The sequence below is a fragment of the Silurus meridionalis genome, chromosome 29, assembly GCF_014805685.1.
Source record: "Silurus meridionalis isolate SWU-2019-XX chromosome 29, ASM1480568v1, whole genome shotgun sequence".
Classification (NCBI taxonomy): Eukaryota; Metazoa; Chordata; class Actinopteri; order Siluriformes; family Siluridae; genus Silurus; species Silurus meridionalis.
In genome coordinates this window covers 211,695-223,140 of record NC_060912.1, presented here as the reverse complement: position 1 = coordinate 223,140, position 11,446 = coordinate 211,695, and positions in this window count along the sequence as shown.

Here is an 11,446-nt window from a genome sequence, read left to right as displayed (position 1 = left end):
AGAAGAGACAGAGAGAGCTTCTACAGCCAAACATCTTCATCACATTTACACCAAACACATCAAACTCCTCAAAATAGCAAATATTCAATCGTATTAATGCATCTGACCTCCTGATTCATTGTTCCTTCACAGCATTCAGCACGTGTTGTTTTAATGAGCTGCAGCTACTGTGTACTTCCTGTAGTCATGCAGTTCAGAGCGAACAATTAACACCATCAGCTTTCACTTTAACTACTGTTCATAATGAGCTTTAAAGTTTCTTCATCTCCCGTCTGTTTCTTATAAAACTATTTACACCTTCTTCTTAGTATCAAGTTTTTGTGAACTGCGTTTCTGTAACACAATTGGACACATTGTAATATTTCTCTGGAAACTCAAAGTTACTGAGTGTGTATTTGTTTTTATAAGAACTACACATTATACAACATGAACTGTTTGAATTCACATCTGTCTGAGAAACACAGCTGGCAACAATTAATCATGACATACGACCCACCGACTCAGTGACTGCTGGTTTAGAAGATGCGACATCTGTGTGATGTTTACTTTCCTTCTCTGTCTGCACTTTTATATTTTCTATAAAGGTACAGGATGAATTTCGTGCCTGATGATAAGAACATGGCTGTGTGGATTTTTCTGCTCATTCAATGAGGATGAATTTGATTATGGATTATAATAAAAAGAATAGAATAAACAGAGAAAAACCCATATACCAAAAAGGGCTGAATGAAATCGCTCAGGCTTCTGCAAACGTGTATTTGTTCATGATTTATAAAGTAAAAGTGTTAATCCCATATCTACACGAAAAGAAAATCTGATTAGCATGATGAATGTTGTGAGCTGAGGGGCGGAGCTTGTAATTTGTATTTAAACAGTCTCTGCGTATACACTGTGCTACTCAACAACATCTGGAGCAGGAGATTTCGATCATTATTCCAGACAACTGGTTATGATTGAAATAAAAATGCAAGGACTTTGATTTCTATGGAGTTTGAACCTGTCTGGGTTTAATCATTCTACATACTGATTATATTTATATTATATGGCAAGCAACTGTAGATCGTGCGAACACTATAACTGCTTCAGCTTGATGGAACGGAGCTGTAAATACTGAGCTTTATAAAGCAGCATGTCCTGTAAGGATGTAAATAATAGTGTGTATGATTGACAGTGTGGTGTGTGTTTTTCAGGGCAGTAAATTGCAGTTTGTCACACTGAAAACAGAGAAGCAGAGGTGGAAAAAGGAGTTATTTTAGAACCTGATGAGGAAAACACAGACTCACTGCCCCAATTTTAAGCCACAAATTCGATCGTCTCTGCTCAGAGGGGCTTCAGGAAGAAAACCAGAAACTGTGAGCTCAGATAAAGAGGCTGCAAAAGAAATCTCCACAGCAGCATCAGCTTCCAGACATGAAAACACACACGAAATGTAATACACATGCAGATATACACACACAACCTGTGTGAGGCGACACATCAAAATAACATCAAGTTCTTAGGTGTTCGTAACATCTCAACTCTGTTACTACAGAAGGAGAAGAAATGAGTAAGAGAGACAAAGCACACATTGTGTGTGTGTGTGTGTGTGTGTGTGTGTGTGTGTGTGTGTGTGTGTGTGTGTAAAATAGTTTGCACCAGACACTGATTAAGCCACCAAGACCTTGTGATATACTGCATTGCTCAACCTATTACATTTGCGCAGTCTCATCACATCTCATGAGCAGGTTTTGAGTCACATACGCTGGATCTCCTGAGCTCCTGATCTCCTCAATGTTTTATATTAGATCCCTAACCCAGTCCTCTTTACAGCCTTAAGGGTTAATCCAAGTGCAGTTTCTTTTTCTTTATAAAAACAAATACATACAATAAATATCTATAACGTATAACTGTTAACAAGGATTTACATGAAGTATCACCACCATGATTCAGAGTTTTGTAGAGTTTCCTGAATGGGGGTGGAGTAAAAATGTTTTGTTTTTGCTAAACAGTAAATGAGATTATTTTAATGACTAAAGTTACTTTGGAACCAAAGCTACAGTCATTTCTCAGGCGACATTTCACACAGTGAATTAACATATTGTGACATTTCACAGAATGTCTTCGGTTAAAACTATACTTATCTCTGGTCCTTCTACTTTTGAATTGGTTGAACTGGAAAATGAAGCTTGGACCCGATTTCCCGATGCATACTCTTTATACATATAACTGTTCATATTAATATTATATAATAGAACATATTTCAAAAATTATGACCAAGAGCTACCTCTGCTGCAGAGGATCAGCTTATCAGAATGATCAGAAACCACATACAGTAAATGCTTCTGGAAGTTCCTTAATGATCAAATTGTGGCAAAGAAACTATTACTTCAGAATAATAGCAGGCAGAAGTGACTTGCTTTGGTTCAGAAACACCAGGAATGGACATTAGATCAGTGGAAATCTGTTTTTTTGTTTGAGTCTAAATATATTTTTATTATATAATTTTTATTTTATTTTATTAAAGTTACATATAAAATCTTCTACTGTAAAGCCCATTTTTATCTCAGGTGTGAGAAGTCCCTCAGTGGTGAAACATCTGCAGCTCCCATGATAATCAATGTGGCATTTTACACCAAGTTCTGTTTCTTGCATTAGCTCTATATGAGAAGTTTTGCACTGAAGAGGTTTGTGTTGCACTACAGCATGAAGGTCACAGGCTGAGATACACTTCACCAGAAACACACTCTGATGCTGCTCATATCTCTGGTTGCAGGTTTGATGTTTCCACACGTATGGATTTTATGTGTATTGTGAATCAGATAGTTGTGTATATTAAATAAAACAGAAGTATTTGAACGCCACGCGTTTGTGGTTTGACCTCCTGCTTGTCTGAATGTAATAAATCAAGAACGAAAACGCCACCCTGCAGGTTCCACGCTTGGATGAAGTAACTACTCACTTTAATGAATCCCCCTAAAATACAGTGTTTAATCGCATCAAATGGTTTTAATGATGCAGCTGAATGTTCCAGTTTACAAAGAAAACGCTTGTTCTTTAAACGCCTCTTAATGACCTTCCTGCTGTGTGTTAAAACACAGTGTGGAAGCAATAATACACACACACTCACTACATATGCTCCAGAAAATTGCCTGGATTTGAGCAGAAGCTAAACTGAGGCGAAGGTGAACAAGATTGTTGCCAGGCAACAGCTCAGCTGTTATACAACAGCATTAGGTACCAGTAGACACGAGTACACTAAGCTTATAAAAGCTTTTTAAAGTGGCCCCATGTGGTCATGGCTTGAGGTAAAAATCATTCATTTCAAATACATAGTATGTTCCACAAACTCCATCTTCTCCTGACCTCAACTCTATAAAGAAAGCATTCTCATCAGCCTAATGACCAGCATCAAGCTGAAGTAGTCTCATTATTGGTAAATGGTAGGTTTAAGTGTAGTTTTTTCCTCCTGATGAATGTCTAATGAAATAAAATGAGAAAAATGATCAGTCACTACATTATGAGAAAAACTGAATCTACATGGAATTTGTAAATGAATCCTGCTCCATTTAGCAGAAAGACATCAGGAGCCACTTGTGTATCAGTTACAACAGTCTGAAAATAGTCCTGTACATGAGAACTGTGTATGAGTGTAGGATGGAGGGAATGATGGATGAGAAGATGTTTTATTGAGGGTAATTCTAGTGTTACAACAGACATCACACTATTTATTAACTAAAGTGAGATTAAATATGAAAAAACAGCCCCAGAAGCCAGGGGAAGTAGGTTCTAGTCCAAGTTGTGTTCTGACAGTAGTGAGATTATTCTGGAGATCAGACCCAGTGCAGTAACAGATTGTGGTGCAGTCTGTCTCTACAGGTGCCCTCCATTGTGTTTCATCCTCCAGATAAAGAGAGAAGAGAGAAGTTTTCTTAATCACAATACTGTACAGAATTGTGCACTGGCTACAACAGACTGATTGAGTTCAAGGGATTGGCCTTCATCCACAGAAGGAGCTCAGTCCTTTACTCTGTCTTTTCTTCTACAATGTTTCTGTGTTGCTTTCTTCAAAGGACGAGGTACCTGTAGGTCTTCAGTTCAACACCATGTGTCTTGACAGGAAATATCAGGGGTTTTGTACTCCTGAGGTTCATAATCATTCATCAACTATGAAAAATGTTCATCATGTGCCACAGAAGCAGCCTGTTCTATCCAAATAAAATAAAAAATGTTTTCCAGAAAGCAGAGACATTTTCCAGTGACGCCTCAGACTGAAACTATTCTGGATGATTCCACACATCTGCTCAGCATATAGTATTCGAGATCAACATGATCAGAGTCTGCAGCTGTGAGTTCCCTCAACTCCCTTTCAGGAACTTGAGCTGTGTCGGAATTGGAAATTGGACGCTGTCCGTCACCGGCAGGTGACATCACGACCAGGAAGTAAAAAGCGCACATGGAGTGAGGCGCGTGCCAGGTTCTGTTTGTTCATAAAGCAATCTGTGTGTATGTGTTGAATTGTCTGTCAATGGAAAAAAAAAAAAATATATATATATATATATATATATATATATATATATATATATATATATATATATATATATATATAAAATTTGCTGCGTCCCTGCACACCATGGTGGTCCTGCAGGCATATCAGGCTGAATTGCTGCATGAGCTGGATGTGGGGTGCCCCAAGTGACCAGTTCACAAGCTTTGCCACACTGCAGACCTGAGCCACTAAAGAGACTGTTCCATGGCTGCCCTAGTCTCGACAGAGAGGCACTTCTGGCTCACCCTCTCGGAAATGTCCGACAGGAATAAGGCCGTTCTGCTGGATGCCCCATTTACTCCTTCAGGAGAGTAAGGAACAGGTGGCGGCATTCCAGTAGTTCCTCCCACGCAGCTCTCATGGGGCTGCGCCCGCTGAGCCTCAACCCTCCACCTCCCATTAGGAGGTAGGGACACTGAGCCTTGTGTCTCACACTTCCCCTGTTAGTCTCAACTGATACCCCTAAGAGAATTCCTGGCAGCCTGGAAAGCTCTGCCAAATGTGTTTCAGTGGGTCCTGCCCACTGTAGAGCGAGGCTATTCAAATCATTTCGAGTCTCGTCCGCCCCGTTTCAACGGGGTTCTTCCCACTCTGGTGGGAACCAAGCAGGCTCTGGTCATGGACCGAGAAGTAAACACTCTCCTGAGAAAGGAGGCCATCGAGGTGGTCACTCCATCAGAACGAGAGTCCGGGTTCTACAGCCGGTACTTCATAGTTCCCAAAAAGGACGGTGGGTTGCGTTAAATTTTTTATCTATGTCACCAGACAGATTACCAGAATCGGATTCTTCCATTTGGCCTTGCCCTCTCACTCCGCACCTTCACAAAATGTGTCGATGCGGCTCTGGTCTCCCTGAGGGTTCAGTGTATCCGCATCCTCAACTATATCAACCATTAGTTGCTATTGGCTCGATCAGGTCCAGCATCAAGATCTCGTTCTCGCTCACATGAAGGTTTTGGGGTTTTGGCTGAACGCTGGGAAGAGTGTGCTTTCTCCATTACAGAGAACCACATATCTCAACATCATATGGGATTCAACTGCTTTGCGTGCGCAGCTTTCCCCTGCCCACATTGTGAAATTCGCTGCTCGCGTCCAATTTTAACTGATTACACATTATTTTAGATCATGGACAAGATCTCAGGCATTTTAAAGACCTCCATGAATGATGCACAAATGACAAGCGTAGCCTGACTGAACAGAGATTGCCAGAATCACACCTCGAGCAAGACCTAGAGAGAGTTTTTATAGAGACTATGCCTTTAATCTTACCCTGAAATTAAAATGTTGAGACATCTCCTCAGCTTACCACCTGCAAGATAAGAATCTGGTTCTATAGCAGTCCAGGAAGGTGCATGTGATGGACAGTTTCAGATAAATACTTTCCACTATGCTTGTGAGTCTCTGGAAGACACTAGTGTAGGTGGATTAAATATAATTTTAATAAGGAGTTCTCATGTACTGTGTGACACCAAGAACATACAGAATGGACAATGTTCACCTGCTTAATAGTGAACTGGTAGCTGCCTGAGGCTGTGGTTAGAAAGCTTTTTGTGTTAGGACCAGTGATGGACTCAAATGGTGAGGGAAGCTGTCAAGTTTCAGAAGTAGATCTTCTAATTAGTGCTCACAGAGTGCTCTCCTGATTCACTCATGAGGTGTAGGAGAGCCAAAAGAGCTGTAGCAAAAGCAGTTTCCATGGAAAAAGAGGATGAGATATGTATGGCAGGAGATGTTGAAGGCACTGGAAAGGTTGGGGTTGTGTGGTTGACATAGCAATTATCTTTGCTTGGCAATTTTATATGGTGCTTTTGTGTAGAAAACCGAAATAGTGGTTATTAAGCACCTGTGTTGGAGAAGAGTAAAATTCTCCCTTCTCCTAAAAGAGACTTTGCTTCTGGTTGAGGAGCATAAATTCTTGTTCATTAATAAGAGTTAAAGCTGAAAGTGCTCCTTTTAAAATACTGGACAGAGATCCTACAGCAATCCCAGGACCTGCTGGAGATATTAGATACCATAGATAACATGGATTAATCTGGAATTGGAATCTGAGCTAGATGTTTAGAGAGACAGCATCTTATTCAGATGTGGCTTTTCTCGAAGAACATGTTTTTTTATCTCGAGAACATTAGCAGATGAATGAGTGACTGATTATAGACAATAATGTATTTAGGACTAATAGCAAATCAGTAGGTATTTTAGAGAAGAGTTATGGAGTTTAACCGCATGACGGATAGAGAGAAAGATTGACAGAGGGATAAAGGGATGGAGAGAGAGAAGTAGAGGGAGAGAGAGAGAGAGAGAGTCTCCAACTCTCCAGGCTCTTCTCCACATGCTCCCTACTCTCACCACAAATCATAAAATCATCCGCAAATATCATAATCCACAGAGACTCCTGTCTGACCTCGTCCGTCAATCTGTCCATCCCCACTGCAAACAGGAAAGGTCTTAAAGCCGATCCTTGCATTTCCACCTCCACCTTGAACCAGTCTGTCGTTCCTACTGCACACTTCACTGCTGTCACACTGTCCTCATACATGTCCTGCACCACCCTCACATACTTTTCTGACACGCCAGACTTCCTCATACAATACTTAGTGAAGTTTTTACTGATATTTGGGTTTAAAGTATTTTCCAGTGAGTCATTAAAACATAGCACAGTTTCCATTTCCCCACAGTTTACTAAAGTCTCTAAACAACAGTGGAAACATCACAGTGTCAGTCAGAAGGACGGAATTCTTCAGCCGGTCTTCTCACAGCATGGATTAATTTTCTCTGGATTTATTGCCAAATTTCAATGCTGTGAAAATGGATGGACGTCTGGAAAAAGTCGAAGGTAAAACCTGAAACAAGGCTACAGCAGTAACACAACAAACTGACTTCTCAAAATAAGACACAAAAAATAACTGGAACTTAAAAGTGGTGCTGAAGGTAAAAGAAGAAACAGATGTGCACGGTTCTGAGATTTCTGGGAAGTGTAGTTCTTGTCCATTTCTTGCTACACTGACAGATAATACAAATTATAATAAAGTGCTTTGATTTTTCATTCTTTTATAATTTAGTATAACTGATTGTTTATCTTGAATTATTATTAATGCTCGAACATGAGTCAATTCTCGTAAATATAAACAGTAATCAAAAGCAGACCTGTGTTAAATTAGGTCCCTTAGCTGTGAAGTTCTCAACCCCACAACCTGACCTCTGCAGGAAGCAGGGACTGGTGTGGTGGGCTTTTGGCTCGAGGGGATTTTAAATGAGTTTGGAGCAGGCAGAGAGCTATTTCATATAAAAGGGCTTCCATAATTCCTGCTCCCTGGAGAGAGACTGAACCTTTAGGGGACTGTAAGCTCCATGAGAGATGTTTGAGATAATGTACATGGTGTTCTGTTGTACAGATTTTCTCAATATCTCTGGAACTTACAGCCCCCACAAGGGTCAGGTACCAATAAACTCAATTTAATAGCACTTGCAGGGTAAAACTGTTCCTCTTATATCAAACCTGGGAGAAAGAAAACGCTTCATATGTTGGAAATTTAATTAAAAAAAAATACCTTTAATAACACTAAAGTAATTTTGGAGTTCTGAAAGGGTTTTTGTTTGGATTCCTGTGTCATTTTATCTTTATTTTTTAAAAGCTGATTTCTAGCTGTTCCACTTAGTCTTTCTTTATACAAGACACTTTTATCAATTGAACAAAAAAAAAACAGCTCACAGTAGAACGTTAAACGTCTGAAACAGCTGAAACACAAGCAAAGTCTAAAGGATCATCTCTGAACTGGCCTGATCCAGAATAAAGATATCTTACTGATAAAGACCATGAGCACTTCTGTAGCCTATAAAAATGTAGAAAGCACTGGAGTCTCAGGAGGTCCTCAACTGTTCTGGGTAGTGGCCCTTAGGCCACGTGCTAAGAACATCCACAGTAAAGTCACTTACAAGAAGGCAGCAATGTTTCTGACTTGTTTCACCTCCTGCCTGCTGTGTGTGTTCTGAATTTTAATGCAGTTTCAGCATTTAACCAGTTCTGGTCCCTTCATTGAGACTAAAGAGACTACAGCATCATTACACTGGATTGGGCTTGAAGAGATTGTGAAAAGGACTACTGAATTCATTATAGGACTCATGGGAGTTAATGATCAGCCTTAATGGACCGTAATAGGTCCTTATTGGTTCTAGGAACTGAATGTGACTTTTACTGAGGCTTTAACAGAGCAGAGATACTTCTTACTAATGAGATGTCCATGTAATAGTGCCGGCACTCCAGAGCGCTGTGCACAAGTTTCTGAATCAAGATTGTATTCCATGATCATGCATCTGAGAATGACATTTTTAAATATTCTGAAAACCTGGCCATTGAATAAATCCCTATAGCAATATATAACATTTATTGTGGTCAGAGGTAAATGTGCTTTTCTAATCATCCCTGTCCTGAATGTGGAGCAGGATTTAAGCACACTGAAGATCGAGCTTGGTGAATCAGTCAGTGAGATTTTACAGTAAATCAAAAGATGAAGGAGAAAAGATCATGAGAAAAAGTATTTCGCTTAATGGCTGAATTTCATTTGCTGTATTTAAATGTTGGAATGAAATCATATCCTCAAAAATGGCTAAAGGTAGGCTGTGATGTTATCTGAGATGGCATATGATAGATAGATAGATAGATAGATAGATAGATAGATAGATAGATAGATAGATAGATAGATAGATAGATAGATAGATAGATAGATAGATAGATAGATAGATAGATAGATAGATAGATAGATAGATAGATAGAACTTTATTGTCATTACATAGTACAGGTACACAGCAACGAAATGCAGTTTGGCATCTACCAGAAGTGCAAAATGTAGCAGTCGTGCAAAAGTGCAGATAAACATCTAGCATATTTACAGCAAGTGGTATATATGCAAGTATAAACAGTGAATAAATATAAAGGCTATTACAGTGCAGAGATGTGTGGACATTCAGGAGTGCAGTGAATAAATATAGAGGCGTACAGTGATTAAGAAAAATGTGCAGAAATGAAAGGTTACAAGACCACAAGATTATGGCATTTAAGGAGTTAGCAAGCTGAATAAACAGTCTACTATATATATATAAAAAAAATATATATATATATATATATATATATATATATATATATATATATATATATATATATATATATATATACATACATTATATACACAAATGAATGTGAAATGTTGGGCAGAATGTACAGTAATGATAAAGATACATATAGATAAAAAAAAGTGCAGATGTGCTGAGGAGTGAAAAAGATATACTATGTAGTATGTACATGTATTGTACAGGGGTTATATACAGTCTTTGTATTTGTTTTATATACAGTCTTTGTTTGTGTTTTGTTTTGTAGTGATCTAGTGGTGTAGTGTTGAGTTCAGTAGTGTGATGGAGTTATACAGAGGAGCACAATCGTGGGTGAACAGGGAGTAGAGCAGTGGGCTCAGAACACAGCCCTGCGGTATGCCAGTGTTCAGAATGAGGGCTGAGAATACCTGGTTTCCCAACCTGACAGATTAAGGTCTGTTGGTGAGAAAGTCCAGAATCCATCTGCAAGTGGAGGTGCAGATACCCAGTTCACTGAGCTTAGTGATCAGTACAGTGGGGAGGACTGTATTGAACGCAGTAGGTGTTGCTTTTATCCAGGTGGGTGAGAGCTGAATGAAGAGCTGTGGAAACTGCATCCTCTGTTGACCTGTTCGGGCGATAGGCAAACTGGTATGGGTCCAGTGTAGGTGGTAGGCCCGCAGTGAGGTGATTCATTACCAGTTTCCCAAAGCACTTCATAGCAATGGGGGTGAGTGCAACTGGGCGAAAGTCATTCAGGCATTCAGCAGCTGAGTGCTTAGGCACAGGTATGATGGTAGTGGTCTTCAGGCATGTAGGAACTGTGGCTTGGGCCAGTGACAGGTTGAAAATGTCAGTAAAAACCTGTGCCAGTTGTCCAGCGCATGCTCTGAGAACACGTCCCGGTATGCCATCCGGGCCAGCTGCCTTGCGTGCATCCACTCTGCTGAACACTGAATAGACGTCCGTTGTTGAGAGTGAAAGTGGCTGTAAGCAGTAGAAGAGTCCAAGGTTGTTGTAAAATGTCCTGTGCTTTGGTCAAAACGAGCAAAAAAGTGATTAAGTTCATTCGGTTGGAAGGCACTGCTGGTTGGTTGAGTTTGAGCTGTAGGTTTGTAGTCTGTGATTGACTGGATGCCTTTTCACATGCATCTGTGGTCAGAGTTGTGGAAGTGCTCTCCTATCTGGAGTTTGAATGTGAGTTTTGCTTTCCTGATGCCCCTTTTCAGGTTGGCCCTGGCTCTGTTGTAGTCCTCTGCACTGCCAGATTTAAAGGCAGCATCTCTTGCTTTTAACAGGAGACGGACTTCAGAGTTCATCCACGGCTTCTGGTTAGGAAAGCATTTCACGTGTTTGACAGTAGTGACATTGTCAATGCACGTGTTAATATGGTCCAAAACAGATGATGTGTAAATGTCCATGTCTGTGTGAGAGTCCAGTGTGGCCTGTGAGGCGAACATGTTCCAGTCAGTATCCTGAAACTGTTGCTGTAGAGAAGAAATGGCCCCCTCTGTGATACTCACAATATTATAAAGTCTTTGTGTCATAAATCCATATTATGTGCTGCATTTCAGTGCTACATTCTGCCTCCTGAACATGCACCTGTAATGCAAATAAAGATGCATCTCTGTAAGGGTCTGGACATTTTGGGACAGTTCGTGCTTTGGCCACCAGATGCCGCCACTGGGCCCCTACTAACTATTTCCTTCTCCCTATTCCCTAAGCCCTAACTGCTTTATGTCTTCCACCTTCTCCTTGTTTGTTGTGTGTATTTAAGTTACCCTTTGGTGGAGGAGTGCAGGCAGGGTGAAGTGGGTGGAGAAGAGTGATAGCAGG